The sequence below is a fragment of the Papaver somniferum genome, chromosome 6 (genome assembly GCF_003573695.1).
Source record: "Papaver somniferum cultivar HN1 chromosome 6, ASM357369v1, whole genome shotgun sequence".
In the NCBI taxonomy this organism is placed as follows: Eukaryota; Viridiplantae; Streptophyta; class Magnoliopsida; order Ranunculales; family Papaveraceae; genus Papaver; species Papaver somniferum.
In genome coordinates, this window is record NC_039363.1 from 119,960,142 (window position 1) to 119,977,536 (window position 17,395).

A 17,395-nucleotide genomic window follows, 5' to 3' on the forward strand; every position below is an offset into this window, starting at 1 on the left:
CGCACCACCATGCCAATGGCATACCATGCCAGCCACATCTTCGCACCAAAGGCATGCCAACCATGCCAGCCAGGTCTCTGTGCCAAAGGCATGCCAGCCGCACCATCGTGCCAATGGCATACCATGTCAGCCACGTCTCCGCGCCAAAGGCATGCCAACCATGCCAGCCGCACCACTGTGCCAATGGCATACCATGCCAGCCACGTCTCCGCGTCAAAGGCATTCCAACCATGCCAGCCACACCACCGTCCCAATGGTATACCATGCCAGCCACGTCTCTGCGCCAAATTCATGCCAACCATGCTAGCCGCACCACCGCTCCAAGGCATGCCAGTCGCACCATCGTGCCAATGGCATGCCATGCCAGCCACACCTCCGCATCAAAGCCATACCGGCCCTACCACATCCCGCTGGCTGCCAAACGAAGGGTTGCAACAATCAACGGCTACCCTTCCATCTGAGATGCAGATCTTAGCCGTCCAAGTTCGCCACCTAACGCATGGAAACTTCCGTCCCAAGGCCAAACATCACGGTTTTTCCAAAACCCTAATTTTGGCCGCGCCTAAAAATATGCCAAAGCCATGCCGGCCCTACCACATGCCGCTGGCTGCCAAACAAAGGGTTGCAACAATCAACGGCTACCCTTCCATCTGAGATGCATATTTTAGCCATCCAAGTTCGCCACCTAACGCATGGCAACTTCCGGCCTAAATCCAAACATCACGGTTTTTCCAAAACCCTAATTTTGGCCGCGCCTAAAATATGCTAAAGCCATATCGGCCCTACCACATGCCGATGGCTGCCAAACGGAGGGTTGCAACAATCAACGGCTACCCTTCCATATGAGATGTAGATCTTAGCCGTCCAAGTTCGCCACCTAACGCATGACAACTTCCGGCCCAAGGACAAACATCACGGTTTTTCCAAAACCCTAATTGGTTGCAGCGCTTGCATGCTCTTGGCACGACCGAATTAGGGTTTTGGTGTCGTGTCCAAGAATTGGCACCTTGGCCAAGAGATTTCCACAAATCGTTTGGTGGAAAGTTTGTATGGCTGAGATTCGTATCTCATGAGGAAAAGCAGCCGTTGATTGTTGCAACCCTTCGTCTGGCAACCAGCGACATGGTTGCAGTGCGTGCATGCTCTTGGCACGGCCAAATTAGAGTATTGGCGTCGGGGCCAATAATTGGCGCCATGGCCAAGAGATCGCCACAAATTGCTTGGTGGCAAGTTTGTATGGCTGAGATTCGTATCTCAAGAGGAAGGTAAGCCGTTGTTGTTTCAACCCTACGTCTGGCAACCAGCGGCATGGTTGCAGTGCATGCATGCTCTTGGCACGGCTAAATTAGATTTTTGGCGCCGTGGCCAAGAATTAGCGCCATGGCCAAGACATTGCCACAAATTGTTTGGTGGCAATTTTGTGTGGATGAGATTCGTAGCTCAGGAAGAAGGGTGGTCGTTGATTGTTGGAACCCTTTTTTTGGAAGCCAGTGGCATGGACGGCATGGCTTTGGCATAGTTTAGGCGCGACCAAGCTGGGATTTTGGCATAGTTTAGGTGCGGCCAAGAACTAGGGCTTTGGCGTAATTTAGGCGCGGCCAAAATTAGGGCTTGGCATTGGGCCAAAAGTTTCCATGCATTAGGTGGCGAACTTGGACGGCTGAGATCTGCATCTCAGATGGAAGGATAGCTGTTGATTGCTTCAACCCTCTGTTTGGAAGCCATCGACATGTGGTAGGTCCGGCATGGCTTTGGCTTATTTTAGGCGTGGCCAAAATTAGGGTTTTAGCAAAACCGTAATATTTGGCCTTGGACCGGAAGTTTCCATGCGTTAGGCGGTGAACTTGGACGGCTAAGATCTGCATCTCAGATGGAAAGATAGTCGTTGATTGTTGCAACCCTTCGTTTGGCAGCCAGAGGCATATGGTAGGGCCGGCATGGCTTTGGTGCGGAGGTGTGGCTTGCATGGCATGCCATTGGCACGATGGTGCGGCTAGCATGGTTGGCATGCCTTGGCGCGGTGGTGTGGCTGGCATGGTTGGCATGCCTTTGGCGCAAAGATGTGGATGGCATGGTGGTGCGGCTGGCGTTGTTGGCATACCTTTGGCACGGAGACTTGCTTGGCATGGTATTCCATTGGCACGGTGGTGCGGCTGGCATGGTTGGCATGCCTTTGGCGCGGAGACTTGGCTGGCATGGTATGCCATTCGCACGGTGGTGCGGCTGGCATGGTTGGAATGCCTTTGGCGCGAAGACATGGCTGGCATGGTGGTGCGGCTGGCATGCCTTTGGCGCGGAGACGTGGCTGGCATGGTATGCCATTGGCACGGTGGTGCGGCTGGCATGCCTTTGGCGCGGAGACGTGGATGGAATGGTATGCCATTGTCACGGTGGTGCGGATGGCATGGTTGGCATGACTTTTACGTAGATGTGGCTAGTCAATATTGAGGGTTCTGCCATTGAATATAGTGTATATAAAAAAAATAGGTACCCCAGTAATTTTTACATAGGCATGTTGAAAGATTCAATAAATGTGTTAGTGGTCGTAGTGACGTCATGTCAGATGTAAGGTTTTACGAATTTAACCCTAAGCTAAAAACCACCATCAACATTAAGTCCCCTGCTTAGCTCGGAACAGGAGCATTGTTGCGAGGTAAGCATAAGATGCTGACAGGCAAGGACAAAATCGAAATGGCAAGTCATGAAAAGATGGTCAGGAAGATCCGTCTAACCTTTTTAGGGAGTGTTTTGAGAATCCTTGATTCTTTCGTTGAAGGACTTGCATGAATCATGCCCGTGGTGTTGCTGGCTAGACCGTGAAATGGTAGGGGCGGTTGCTGGTTGAGATGAAGAATGTTGGCTTGGTATGGCGCACGCTCGGCATGGCGTGGACTCTTGGTATGGTGATGGCATGGCATGACGCGGACTGTTGGGCACCGTGAGGTAACTTATGGCGCGGATTACCTGAGAACCGTGAGGAAGACTTGGAGCGGACTGTTTGGGCACCGTGAGACTTGTTCTTGCGGGCCCAATTGCCTTTTCCCTTTCGTGGCTCAAATAGGGAATCCTTTCCTTATTCAAATTCCAAAAGTGTCACGCCTATAAAAGGGGTTGCTCTCCCCTTTATTTTGTACCTTTGTTTTCACGTCCTTGTGCTAGCGGAAGAGTGGTAGCAATAAAGCGAGCAATCATTCCAGATATGTACTCCAGGGTTTCTCCTTCATTCTATTTCCTCTTTTTTTTTTATTGGCGCAAACCCTAGCCATAGGTATATCTTCTATGAACTTGTAGAAATATTTTAGCGTGAATACCACAATAGCGTTAAACACCTCAATTATTATGCAATGGTAGGCCTGCACGGGCAGGTGACTTCCGCCAATTCCTTTCCCATGAAAACCTAGTTTTTAGGGTTTCCCTTTTTTCTTGGTGTAGCCGTGTGCATAATTTCCGCGATGGAGCGTGCTTTCTTATCCGGGCGCGTACTTTCCGCTGCGAGGTACGGTTTTGGCAAGGAGTGTCCTTTCCGTGGCTACGTAGGGTTTGCTAGTTTCCATTTCTTCGGTTATGTGTGTTATGACTTGTGGTTGAAAATAGAGTAGCTTTCAACCGAAATGAATTCTTCATTGCTGATAAAGTAATCTTCGTGCATCCTCCTTCCAGTAGTAATTTTTTTATACCTCTTTCTTTTGTTGTAGTTGCTTTTGAAAGTGAAAGCGGCTTAAGAAGGTTTCGTTAGGATGTCATTTGAGAAAAATCCTAACGCGGCTTTGAAAAACGTTGGCAGTTCCAAGCCAAACACGGATGACGAATTATTTACAGTGTCCGCCACAGCTAGGAGAAATCATCCCAAGTTAGTGCTCGTCCTTCTGACCGGTTCAGAGGGTGAAGGAGACGTCCGATCTGTTCGACCAGGTTGTGTAATACGGTTTTTCCTTCAGAGGAAAGAGTATCCTGCTTCTTCCATTGAGTTTAGAATCTGTCAGAGTCTGTTGCGTTCTTGCGAAAAGTGGATGCAATTCATGATAAGTCAGGACTACGTGAAAGAAAATTTGACCAAGGCGGAAACCATTGGTGCTGTCGCAGCTTCTACGGTGCTTCAAATCAGGAAAGATATACCGGGCTTAGTTTCTTTCATCTCCCGAAGGTGTCCAGATACTCACACGGCCATATGCAGGTGGGGTGAAATGACTGTCTCTTTGGAAAGTGTTGCCATCTTACTTAACCTTCCCATAACAGGGAATCTTGACATCACCTTGTCTGAAGATGAAGAACAAATGCACGCTTCTCTCGTTGCGAATTCGAAAGGTTTTGTTCGGAAGGAAAACGAGTCGAGGTGTTTCTACAGCGGGTGGGTGTCTCAATGGTTCCGAGATGAGTTGGAACCAGATCAAAAAAATAGTACGCTTCATGTCGCAGCATTCTTGGTTCTTTGGTTATCCAGGGAAATTTTTGATGACGGCTCTGGTAAGAAGGAAATAAGACCGAGTCTCATTAAGTTTGCCATCAGATTAGTGAAAGGTGTTGTTCTTCCCATTGGCAGCTTGTTTCTCGGTTCTCTGTTCACACATTTGGATCATCTGGTTGCGGACATGCGTGCTTCAAACGGTTACATGAAAGTGGACTCGTACGTCCACGTTGCTTTTCTCCAAGCGTGGTTGTGGGAGCATTTCGAGAAGTACGCTCCCAAACCGCTGGCTTTACTTCCCGAGTCATGGGGTGGTTCTAGGATACTTAGTTGGGTGAACAGGCGCTCAAGATCTGGCTCGAACCTAGTTGACTTCCTTGACAACTCTTACACAATCAAATTTCGTCCATGGGATCCGGTGCATGGTTCCATAGTTCAGATAGACACTTTTGCCTCTGTTCCAAATACATCTTTGTTTTCTTAAAAGAACACGAGCGTTGGGGAGGTTGTGTTCATGCGAAGTTGCACACCTGGTTATGTACCGTCTTTCTTTCGAGGATCTTGTCAGGCAGTCTCTTACAATATTGACATGGCGGATCGACATATGAGATTTGACCAAGGGGTCCCGCTCTCTCGTCAGTCGGTTGTTCCAGAAAACTTGTTGCCAGCTTCTCTTGATGCTAGTGCTCTTGCGCCGGGTATAAGTCTTCCCTTCTTGCTCTCGGCACGAAATCTGGCAACCACGTCCAAGTATAACATATTCTGGCAGGACGAGTTCCTTGTCATTCATGGATTCGTGAATGACGTAGTAAAGAATACATGCCGTAAGCCTTCTGCTGCAATTTCAGAAAGACATCCATTGTTAAGGGATCCTTCCTCGCCCAAGCGGAAATCTCCTAACACGGACACGAACAGTCCCCAAAAGAAGGAGCGAAGGTCGAAAGATCGCGCGGGTGGTTTTCGATCAGATTCAACGGCCCTTGTGACTTTCAGTTCTTCCAACGTTCGGGTATGTGTTCCTTTTCTTTCCCACTCAGTCGGATTTCACAATTCTTTCGTTAATGAAAATATTCCCTTATTCCTTGACCAGGGCGTGAATGCCTTTTCCTATCTTGCACGTAGTCAGAAAACGATGGCTCTCGCAACAGAGGGTGGTAATGCTGAGCCTCAGAGAACGACGGCTCTCGGGGCAGATGATGACAATGCCGAGCCTTCTTGCGGTGAATGAGAGCTCTAAAAGGAGGAAAGCTCGGAATCTAGTGATGATGAAAAAACTCTTCCAACAACAGCGTTGAGTCTTCTTCTAGTCAGTCTGGAAGCGAATCAGTGAGTCTTCCACGCATTTTTCTTCTTCCTTTCTCTTTTTTTTTTTTTTTTTTTTGAAAAATGTCTAACCACGATATCGCAGGAAGAAGCCGCTCCTGAAGATGGCCCCAAGGCAGAAACCTATGGAGATACAACTTTGCCTCCAACCGTGGCAGCTGCGCCTAGCAACCCGGAAATGGAGGTCGATCAAGATGAAGATGTTATTGCAGCTCAAGTAGCGGAGAGTGCTCCAACGTCCGCTTGCGTCATTGTAGTTAGGAATCCCTTGCCAACCGCCTGTTCGGTTGCGGGCGCCGTTTTTGCTCCTCCATACTTAGTTCCTTATCCAGATCATGTATTAATCGGCAGCTTCAGCGTGCCAGCCAAATACGGGACGTTATATACCAAGATATGGGAAAGGTATGGACACATCCCCACAACCAAAAAGTTTATTAGTCGATTTGCACTGGTCAAGCGTGTGGAGGAAGCTTTATCTTCGATTGACGACCTGTGCAAAGTGACTGGCCATACTGTTTCTGAGGACGTGGTCTCAAGTTGGAAGTTCCACCGTGATGTGTGCGTATACCATGGGTTCAGCATTCCCTGGTTTGTCGAAGGTTTCTCTGAGATCGAAAAGTTGCATACCATGGCGGCCGAAGGCCCTTCCGCGGATGAGGCCACACAGCAGGAGGAGGAAATTAAAAGGTTGTCCACGGAGCTGAAGCTGAAACGTGCGGCTCTCGTAAGCACGAAGGAGGCTTTCTCCAAGAAGATCAAGGCATTACTAGATGGTTTTCCTTGATTGTACTCCTGTCTTTTGAACTTCTTTATTTAAGCTTCTTTTTTTTGAAAGGAAAAAACGCCTAGTTTATGGTTCTATTTTTGAAAGGCGAACAAAACGCCTGGTTTATGGTTTGATTTTTTTTTATTTTATTTTTTTTGAATTGGTAGATGATTGTCACCTATGAGGATTTTGGATTATGATTTTTTTTAAGAATGGCACGGGTTTGATCATGTCCATAATTGACACGAAATATTCCAGGAATGCTATGGAATCTTGTGATAGTAGAAAGTATGGGATGAAACATAGGGATAGCATGGATGTCGTTTTCTACCATCTATGTAAAAATTCGAGGTAGTAGAACATCCAACTCGTTTGACGAGACTTACTTGCATTTTAGAGTCTCCCAACAAAATTGATCTCACGGATGTAAATCTGAGTTTTTTGTGGGCGGCGGCACCGCGACTGTGAAAAGTCCCCAATCACTCCTAAGTTCCCAGTCGTTCCAGAGTCGTCTGATAACCGAGGAGGCGGCTAGTCTGCTTCCATCATTTCGATATCTGGGTTGAAAAGATGGAATCGGGAATTGATATTGTGACCGATAGATTAATCTCCCACTGTGGTCGCCAATTGTTTGAGGGTGAAAACAGTTTCTGCTGATTTTGGTAATTTCGGGTGTGTGGTTGAGAAACGAGTCTAAACCCTAAACAATGTACTGCAAGGGAGTACTTTGATTCGAGTGATCAATCTGCACAAATCTGGCCTAAACCAAAAAATGTCCGTTCCAGACTTGCTTCGGTCACAAAGTGAAGGAGAAGGGTTGGTCTAGGGAGGGAAGCGAAGAGAGTGTTGAGACCAGAATAGTTGATTCGGGAAGAGTAGTTGTTTGACGACTTGTATCAGAAAGTGAGAAGCTAACATATGGGAAAGCTAACAAGTGATTTCTGAGTGTTGTATTCTCCTGACCAGAAACTTGTTGTTTGGTGGAAATAGGTGAGACCTATTTATACAAGACAAAACGAAACGTACCCTGGTCTCGTAAGAATTGGAAACAGTTTATTAAATGGAAGAAAGCGGTAATGGGTAACGCCTGGAATTGATGTTTCCAAAATGAAGGAAACGTTTCACCATTACTCCTTGTATTTACTAGCAGACTCACTCTTATGACACTTTCTTGTAACGGGCGTAGTGTACACCGCACGTTGTAAACCGCCATACCAATACCCTGATGAGCATCCCCCAGTTTGTGACATGTTATGATGTCTTGAGTGTTTTCGTGGAAAACGTGTATCATGTTGCTACGTGTGGCGTGGCCAAAGGATTTGTGATGAGTGCCAAATATTGTATATATCTATCCCTTTTTGTTGGCATTTAACTCATCTTTTATGCATTAATTCTACATTTTATCCCATATTCTGTATTTTCATTGTTTTCAAGAATAAATATTTTTATTAATTAATTTTGCATTTTTAGGTAGTAAATAAAGTTCGGATGAGTCGCGGAGCGAAAAGAGCAGAAAAGTAGTGAAAAGCCGGGAGAAATTACGCAAGGAAGCCGCGAAGAATGGTGCGCACAACCTCATTTTCTACACACAAAAGCGCCTCCGTTCTCAGCCATCAGATCATTTCTCAGAAGCATCCGACGGTCGCTCCTTGCTGAGCATCAAAATCTGATGTCTCTGCCAAGCACCACAGCGCTGAAATTCCAAGCCTTCAGATTAGATGGTAGTTGAATCCAACGGTCGCTCCCTTGCTGTGCATCAAAGTTTGATATCTCCGCCTAACACTACAGTACCTAACTCCATCAAGTACCGTTTATTTTGTTGTATCATATAATCCAACGGTCGCTCATCGCTTACCTCCGAATCACCGTCCGATCTACCTACCATCTCCGAATCTCGCAGCTCAGAGTCACAGAACATCAAGACTCGATGAATTCGCCTTACACCCTAGTACCCGAGCCCATCCACCTAACCCAAACACACCCCCTACCCCAAACACAATCGAGCCATACCCTCTCCACCATCTTCTCCACAGAACCACCGTACACCACCACCTTCTCCACCTGCTCTGACTCCATCACCAACTCCTCTACCACCACCACACCTCCACCATCATCACCCCTACCTTCCTACAACTATTACCCATCTTTATAGCCCCCTAATTCGTCAATTTCTCCCCTGCCGAAACCCTAGGTGAATGGTTGACGAATTAGTGAAGCTAGAAAGAGAAATTGAAGGCATGGGAAGGAGCAGAGAAGGGAGAAGAAGCATGGGTTGAAGACGGACTCGTCTTATCACGTTTGGTAAGCTCGAAAATCAAAACCCTAGTCTACTGTCAATTTGGGGATTTTTTGTGTAGAACCCTAATTGTGCTTGTAACTATAAATTGGGACTGTGGGTGTGATGTAAAGACTCATGTTGGGATTAGCCCACATCCAGGACTCTCATGTCCTGTTAACTGTTAACTTTAGTTCAATTTTCAATTTTCAGTCACTGCTTAATTTCAGTTCACAGTTGTGTTGTTCTTGTTCATTGTTCCATGTTTTAAATCTTTGTAGTTCAGTTTCATGTTCATGTTGTATTCCTGTTATGCTTGTCTCCTGTTATTTATAGTTTTGTTCATTGTTAGTCAGTTAGTCCTGTTAACTTGTGTTGTTTCTCACTGTTAGTATCAATGTTCCTGTCATGTTTGTTTTACTGTCATCTGAAGGAATGCTAGGCTAGGTATCTGTGAAGCAATGTGCTGATTGTGTAATGGCAAGAAATCAGTGCTCATAGCAAGCTGATGTTCTTGCCATTCTCCTTGTATGCTTAGGTTGTAGTGTTGATTGTGCATTGGGGGAAATTAGTGCTCACTAGTGACAATGAGCAAGCTAATTTTCCTCCCATTCTTTTAGAATGCCTGTATTCTTGCCTTAGTATTGCTTCTTGTCAGTTTCTTTATCACCCCTGCCCTTGGCTTAGGCCTTGGTTCATCTTGTGTTGTTTTCTGTTGCTGTTGTGTCTTCCCTGTTGCTGCCCTGTTAGTTACCCACTACTTGTTTTCTTGTTGCTTCCCCTACTGCTGTTGTTTCCTTGGCCTCTCATGCATTTGCACTGCTTTGCTGCACTGCTTTGCTGCACTTGCATTGCCTTTGCTGCACTGTTTTCTTTGCATTGCTCCTGCTGTTACTGCACTGCAGTGCTGCTACCTTTCTTCCCTTGCAGCTGCTGCTGCTGCTTTTCTGCTTGTTCTGCTGCAGTTGCTGTTTCTCTTGCACTTGCCCTGCAGCACTTCTGTTGCTGCTGCCAAGCTGCTGCCTTCTTTTTCCTGCCTGCTGCTGCTGAGCCCAAAGCTCAGTTCACTGCCAAAGCCAGCTGAGCCCAATCTGGTCCACTATCAAGTCCAAAGCTCAACTCAAACTGATAGCCCAATTCAGTCATCTGTGGGCTTAACCAAAGCCCATTTGTTAAAGACCAAAGCCCAAATTCATTAAGGCCCAATCCAATTCAATTAATTGTGGGCTTAACCCAAAAGCCTGAACTCACTGTAAGGCCTAAGCCCATTTGCACTTCAAAGATAACTGAGCCCAAGCTCAGTTCATTTTAACAAACCCAATAGTACATTAAGCCCAACACTTCCAAAGGGCTTCTAAGCCCAAAGCAAATTCAGGAACCCAATTAGCTAAAACACATTTCCGAAACACACCCGATCTCTGTGGATCGACCCGTACTTGCACATTTGCCACTTCCGACACCGTGCACTTGCGGTTATAATTTGTAGGACCTTTTAGAAGCCTGCCAAGTTTTTGGCGCCGTTGCCGGGGATTGGTGCTGTGTTTTATCTGTGTTTTTCTTTAGCTATTTTGTATTTCATTGCATAGCATTTGCATCTGCATCTGCTTCATTTCATTTGTTGTTGGACCTGCTGATTCTGAACCTGTTTTTCCTCTGCTGGGACGCCACCAAGGAAAAGAACCAAAACCCAACTGGGTTTTTGCAACAATATCAGAGCAGCTGGGCTGTGCTAAAAAGGTAAGCCTAAACCCATTCATTGAGAGAACCCAACCTGTGGGCTTCCAATTTTTTTAATTGTGGGCTTGTAATAATTAACCCAATTTTTTTGGGCTTTTTATTTTTCTATTTTGGGTTTGTAATAATTTATTTGTGGGCTTGTATTTATTTTTTGTGGGCTTGTTTAAATTCTTTCATTGGACTTGTATTTTGAACTCTGGGTTTAAACCCAGCTGAGCTTGTAAGCATCAATTGGACTTGTATTCCACTCGAAAGTGGACCTCGAAACCAAAGTTTTAAAACAAACGTCGGGCCTTAACCAACTGGGCCAAATTAAACTTTCAAAATTAAAACTTGGATTTTCGTAGGCCGCAGCCTTCATTCCATTCCATTAGAGGCTTGCACAGTGGGCGTGCTCCCAATTCAAAAACCAAATTTCATTTTCTTTTTCAAAAAAAAAAAAAAAAAAAAAAAAAATTCTTTTGCTCCCTATTTTTAAAACCAAATTTCTACTTTGCTCCCATTTTTTAAAACCAAATTTTCTTGTAGATAATGTGTTAGTTAAATTTCCTTTTGTATATATTTTGCTAATCCAATATGATCTCGGCTGAAATATGTTGGATTTTTGCCTTGAATAACGGAGTTTTAATTCTGCTTTCGCCGAAATCGGGTATTCTCTCTCCTTTTACTCTACTCAGCATGTCCCTTTCCATATGTTGCATTTTAATTCTTTCCATATTTTGAAACATTGAGGACAATGTTTAGTTTAGGTTTGGGGGTATAGAGTAGATACCATGATAATTTGCCATAATTGAAAACGAACTCCTTCTTCTTTTTTGAAAAAATTGAAAAATTCCAAAAAAATTGAAAAATCAAATTCAAAAAAATTAAAAAAAATTGAAAGAAAAATCATAAAAAAATGGAGCTCATTTACCTTGAAATGTTGACTCTTGTGCAAATATGTATTTTTATTAGGAGTCTTAGTCTAGATATTTAGGCACCCTGATTCTAGCACAATTCACATAGTGATAAGAAATTTGCACGCGCACGATCTACCAATACATGTATGGCCTCGATCTTCAAGGTGTTGGATAGGAAGTTACGATTGCCAATCACTTTAGAATACTGAACGAAACTTGACTAGCTTGTTCTTTGGTTGGTTGGGATAGAAGGTGGAGGTTACATTAAGAAAGACAACCATCGAATTTAACTGGGTGCATCAAAAAGGGCTACCTCTTGCAAAGTGTCATGTAATCTTTTGTTTCCTTTTGTACATGTATCAAAAGTGTTTCCAAAAAAATCAAGTATTTATCAATTCCATCATCTCTTGTTCCAAAAATAAAAAGAGAATAGTCAATGTAAATAAGAGTCATGTAAAGAGTCATTTTGTTGTTTCATTGTAATAAGCAAGGAGGGTGTATGCCATTGATGTACAACGCGAGTAATTGTGAAATACCTCCAACTCATTCACAATTCTCGTAAAGTCCGGACAGCTAGCTAGATTTCGACCTCAGTTCTTAGCCTGAGAAACTATCTCTTGGTGATTAGTAGTCATAACTTACACATGTGTAGATACACTTTACACTCTTATCACATGTCTTTTTTTTGTTATCAGTGCTAGGATTGTGCCTTCGATAGCTAGATTGACATCTCCATTTTGTTGTGAGCTTAAACTGTTTTGCACATGTCACATTTGATGGAATCTGAGCTTATATTTTGACCTAGAACTTTGTAGGTACGTTCTAAGCAAACCTTCACGAGACTTCAACTCGTCCACTAGGGACACTTAGTGGTTTAAAAGGCTTAGTGCATACGCTAAATGCATTCGAGAGACCAGCGACAGTGGTATAGTTAGGATTTCCTTAGTTTTGTTTTACTTGAGGACAAGTAAAATTCAGGTTTGGGTGTATTTGATGAGTGCCTAATATTGTATATATTTATCCCTTTTTGTTGGCATTTAACTCATCTTTTGTGCATTAATTCTACATTTTATCCCATATTCTGTATTTTCATTGTTTTCAAGAATAAATATTTTTATTAATTAATTTTGCATTTTTAGGTAGTAAATAAAGTTCGGATGAGTCGCGGAGCGAAAAGAGCAGAAAAGTAGTGAAAAGCCGGGAGAAATTACGCAAGGAAGCAGCGAAGAATGGTGCGCACAACCTCATTTTCTACACACAAAAGCGCCTCCGTTCTCAGCCATCAGATCATTTCTCAGAAGCATCCGACGGTCGCTCCTTGCTGAGCATCAAAATCTGATGTCTCTGCCAAGCACCACAGCGCTGAAATTCCAAGCCTTCAGATTAGATGGTAGTTGAATCCAACGGTCGCTCCCTTGCTGTGCATCAAAGTTTGATATCTCCGCCTAACACTACAGTACCTAACTCCATCAAGTACCGTTTATTTTGTTGTATCATATAATCCAACGGTCGCTCATCGCTTACCTCCGAATCACCGTCCGATCTACCTACCATCTCCGAATCTCGCAGCTCAGAGTCACAGAACATCAAGACTCGATGCATTCGCCTTACACCCTAGTACCCGAGCCCATCCACCTAACCCAAACACACCCCCTACCCCAAACACAATCGAGCCATACCCTCTCCACCATCTTCTCCACAGAACCACCGTACACCACCACCTTCTCCACCTGCTCTGACTCCATCACCAACTCCTCTACCACCACCACACCTCCACCATCATCACCCCTACCTTCCTACAACTATTACCCATCTTTATAGCCCCCTAATTCGTCAATTTCTCTCCTGCCGAAACCCTAGGTGAATGGTTGACGAATTAGTGAAGCTAGAAAGAGAAATTGAAGGCATGGGAAGGAGCAGAGAAGGGAGAAGAAGCATGGGTTGAAGACGGACTCGTCTTATCACGTTTGGTAAGCTCGAAAATCAAAACCCTAGTCTACTGTCAATTTGGGGATTTTTTGTGTAGAACCCTAATTGTGCTTGTAACTATAAATTGGGACTGTGGGTGTGATGTAAAGACTCATGTTGGGATTAGCCCACATCCAGGACTTTCATGTCCTGTTAGTTTCATTTCAATTTCAATTCATGCACTGTTAATTTTAGTTCAACTTTAGTCCACAGTTCAATTTTAAGTGTTATAAAATCTTGTCAATTTCAGTTGTGATGTTTGTAGTGTTTAGAAGTTCAGTTTCATGTTCATGTTGTATTCCTGTTATGCTTGTCTCCTGTTATTTATAGTTTTGTTCATTGTTAGTCAGTTAGTCCTGTTAACTTGTGTTGTTTCTCACTGTTAGTATCAATGTTCCTGTCATGTTTGTTTTACTGTCATCTGAAGGAATGCTAGGCTAGGTATCTGTGAAGCAATGTGCTGATTGTGCAATGGCAAGAAATCAGTGCTCATAGCAAGCTGATGTTCTTGCCATTCTCCTTGTATGCTTAGGTTGTAGTGTTGATTGTGCATTGGGGGAAATTAGTGCTCACTAGTGACAATGAGCAAGCTAATTTTCCTCCCATTCTTTTAGAATGCCTGTATTCTTGCCTTAGTATTGCTTCTTGTCAGTTTCTTTATCACCCCTGCCCTTGGCTTAGGCCTTGGTTCATCTTGTGTTGTTTTCTGTTGCTGTTGTGTCTTCCCTGTTGCTGCCCTGTTAGTTACCCACTACTTGTTTTCTTGTTGCTTCCCCTACTGCTGTTGTTTCCTTGGCCTCTCATGCATTTGCACTGCTTTGCTGCACTGCTTTGCTGCACTTGCATTGCCTTTGCTGCACTGTTTTCTTTGCATTGCTCCTGCTGTTACTGCACTGCAGTGCTGCTACCTTTCTTCCCTTGCAGCTGCTGCTGCTGCTTTTCTGCTTGTTCTGCTGCAGTTGCTGTTTCTCTTGCACTTGCCCTGCAGCACTTCTGTTGCTGCTGCCAAGCTGCTGCCTTCTTTTTCCTGCCTGCTGCTGCTGAGCCCAAAGCTCAGTTCACTGCCAAAGCCAGCTGAGCCCAATCTGGTCCACTATCAAGTCCAAAGCTCAACTCAAACTGATAGCCCAATTCAGTCATCTGTGGGCTTAACCAAAGCCCATTTGTTAAAGACCAAAGCCCAAATTCATTAAGGCCCAATCCAATTCAATTAATTGTGGGCTTAACCCAAAAGCCTGAACTCACTGTAAGGCCTAAGCCCATTTGCACTTCAAAGATAACTGAGCCCAAGCTCAGTTCATTTTAACAAACCCAATAGTACATTAAGCCCAACACTTCCAAAGGGCTTCTAAGCCCAAAGCAAATTCAGGAACCCAATTAGCTAAAACACATTTCCGAAACACACCCGATCTCTGTGGATCGACCCGTACTTGCACGAGCTACAACCGACGACCGTGCACTTGCGGTATTACTGTAGGCCCCCGTTTTTATTTGCGCTCAATTTCTATACCCTTTCGAGGCCTGCCAAGTTTTTGGCGCCGCTGCCGGGGATTGGTGCTGTGTTTTATCTGTGTTTTTCTTTAGCTATTTTGTATTTCATTGCATAGCATTTGCATCTGCATCTGCTTCATTTCATTTGTTGTTGGACCTGCTGATTCTGAACCTGTTTTTCCTCTGCTGGGACGCCACCAAGGAAAAGAACCAAAACCCAACTGGGTTTTTGCAACAATATCAGAGCAGCTGGGCTGTGCTAAAAAGGTAAGCCTAAACCCATTCATTGAGAGAACCCAACCTGTGGGCTTCCAAATTTATTTAATTGTGGGCTTGTAATAATTAACCCAATTTTTTGGGCTTTTTATTTTTCTATTTTGGGTTTGTAATAATTTATTTGTGGGCTTGTATTTATTTTTTGTGGGCTTGTTTAAATTCTTTCATTGGACTTGTATTTTGAACTCTGGGTTTAAACCCAGCTGAGCTTGTAAGCATCAATTGGACTTGTATTCCACTCGAAAGTGGACCTCGAAACCAAAGTTTTAAAACAAACGTCGGGCCTTAACCAACTGGGCCAAATTAAACTTTCAAAATTAAAACTTAGTGTTTCGTGGGCCGCAGCCTTCCATCCATTTCATTAGAGGCTTGCACAGTGGGCTTGCTCCCATACAAAAACCAAATTTTATTTTATTTATTTAAAAAAAAAAAAAAAAAAAAACCTTTTGTTCCTTTTGTATATATTTTGCTAATCCAATTTGATCTCGGCTAAAATATGTTGGATTTTTGCCTTGAATAACGGAGTTTTAATTCTGCTTTCGCCGAAATCGGGTATTCTCTCTCCTTTTACTCTACTCAGCATGTCCCTTTCCATATGTTGCATTTTAATTCTTTCCATATTTTGAAACATTGAGGACAATGTTTAGTTTAGGTTTGGGGGTATAGAGTAGATACCATGATAATTTGCCATAATTGAAAACGAACTCCTTCTTCTTTTTTGAAAAAATTGAAAAATTCCAAAAAAATTGAAAAATCAAATTCAAAAAAATTAAAAAAAATTGAAAGAAAAATCATAAAAAATGGAGCTCATTTACCTTGAAATGTTGACTCTTGTGCAAATATGTATTTTTATTAGGAGTCTTAGTCTAGATATTTAGGCACCCTGATTCTAGCACAATTCACATAGTGATAAGAAATTTGCACGCGCACGATCTACCAATACATGTATGGCCTCGATCTTCAAGGTGTTTGATAGGAAGTTACGATTGCCAATCACTTTAGAATACTGAACGAAACTTGACTAGCTTGTTCTTTGGTTGGTTGGGATAGAAGGTGGAGGTTACATTAAGAAAGACAACCATCGAATTTAACTGGGTGCATCAAAAAGGGCTACCTCTTGCAAAGTGTCATGTAATCTTTTGTTTCCTTTTGTATATGTATCAAAAGTGTTTCTTTATTCAAAAAAATAAATAAATAAATAAATAAAAAAATCAAGTATTTATCAATTCCATTCTCTCTTGTTCCAAAAATAAAAGAGAGTAGTCAATGTAAATAAGAGTCATGTAAAGAGTCATTTTGTTGTTTCATTGTAATAAGCAAGGAAGGGTGTATGCCATTGATGTACAACGCGAGTAATTGTGAAATTCCTCCAACTCATTCACAATTCTCGTAAAGTCCGGACAGCTAGCTAGATTTCGACCTTGGTTCTTAGCCTGAGAAACTATCTCTTGGTGATTAGTAGTCATAACTTCAGATCTTTCTTTACACATGTGTAGATACACTTTACACTCTTATCACATGTCTTTTTTTGTTATCAGTGCTAGGATTGTGCCTTAGATAGCTAGATTGACATCTCCATTTTGCTGTGAGCTTAAACTGTCTTGCACATGTCACATTTGATGGAATATGAGCTTATATTTTGACCTAGAACTTTGTAGGTACGTTCTAAGCAAACCTTCACGAGACTTAACTCGTCCACTAGGGACACTTAGTGGTTTAAAAGGCTTAGTGCATACGCTAAATGCATTCGAGAGACCAGCGACAGTGGTATAGTTAGGATTTCCTTAGTTTTGTTTTACTTGAGGACAAGTAAAATTCAGGTTTGGGGGTATTTGATGAGTGCTAAAAAGTGCATATTTCTATATATTTTTGTTGGCATTTAACTCATCTTTTGCGCATTAATTCTACATTTTATCCCATATTCTGCATTTTCATTGTTTTCAAGAATAAATATTTTTCTTACTTAATTTTGCATTTTTAGGTAATAAATAAAGTCTGGATAACTTGCGGAGCGGAAAAGAGTTGAAGAGTAGTGAAAAGCCGGAAGAAATTACGCAAGGAAGCCGCAAAGAATGGTGCGCATAAGCCCAAAAGACTAGAAATGGGCTCAAGAAGGAAGAATTGTTCTTAAAGAAGATATGGGCTTGGCATACCCAAGGCCCAAAACCCTTACCCAAACCCATTTTCTATAACCAAAACCGCCTCCATTCTCAGCCGTCAGATTGGATCCAACTCATCATCCTACGGTCGCTCAT